At 65.2% G+C, this 497-nt stretch overlaps 1 protein-coding gene across 1 annotated transcript in view; it reads right to left on the bottom strand.

The window, feature by feature from the left end:
• Window positions 1–497, bottom strand: part of LOC104993803 — a 10,211-nt gene that overhangs the window by 8,878 nt on the left and 836 nt on the right. The gene's annotated exons all lie outside the window — the stretch shown is intronic.

A 497-nucleotide genomic window follows, 5' to 3' on the forward strand; every position in this document is an offset into this window, starting at 1 on the left:
GGCAGTTTCACAGCAGCCCCCCATCTGAGGCACCCCGAGGTGCTTCCCCTCCCCCACACCCTTCAGCCACTGCCATTTCCATGAGTGAGGACAAGAGCCCTCAAGCTGCTGACCAGTGGGGAGGCGCCCTCTCCCTGCATTCAGCTCTGGCCCTGAGCCAGCCAGGGTGGAGACTGGAGAGGAGGCCTCCGCGGGCCCCCTGTTGGGCTAGGTGGCCCGCAGGTCAGCCCCCCAGCCGCTCCTGGCTCAGGCTGGGTGTCCGGTGTCTCTGAATAATTCATGGGCCCCCACTTGGCACTCCTTGCCAAGTGCTCTGAGCCTGGGAGCCCCCCGGACCCCAGGATATCAGCCTGTGTGACTCCACCCCACCCTGAAATTTGCAGGACTGCTGTCGAGGGCAGGCTGGCTGGGCACAGGAGCCCTCTCAAGGAAGCTACCTGTGGGCCCCAGCCCTGCTTGGAGAGAGGGGGTGGAGCCAAGGAATGGCATTCCGCCCT

This window comes from Bison bison, unplaced genomic scaffold (assembly GCF_000754665.1).
Source record: "Bison bison bison isolate TAMUID 2011002044 unplaced genomic scaffold, Bison_UMD1.0 scf7180017849445, whole genome shotgun sequence".
Classification (NCBI taxonomy): domain Eukaryota; kingdom Metazoa; phylum Chordata; class Mammalia; order Artiodactyla; family Bovidae; genus Bison; species Bison bison.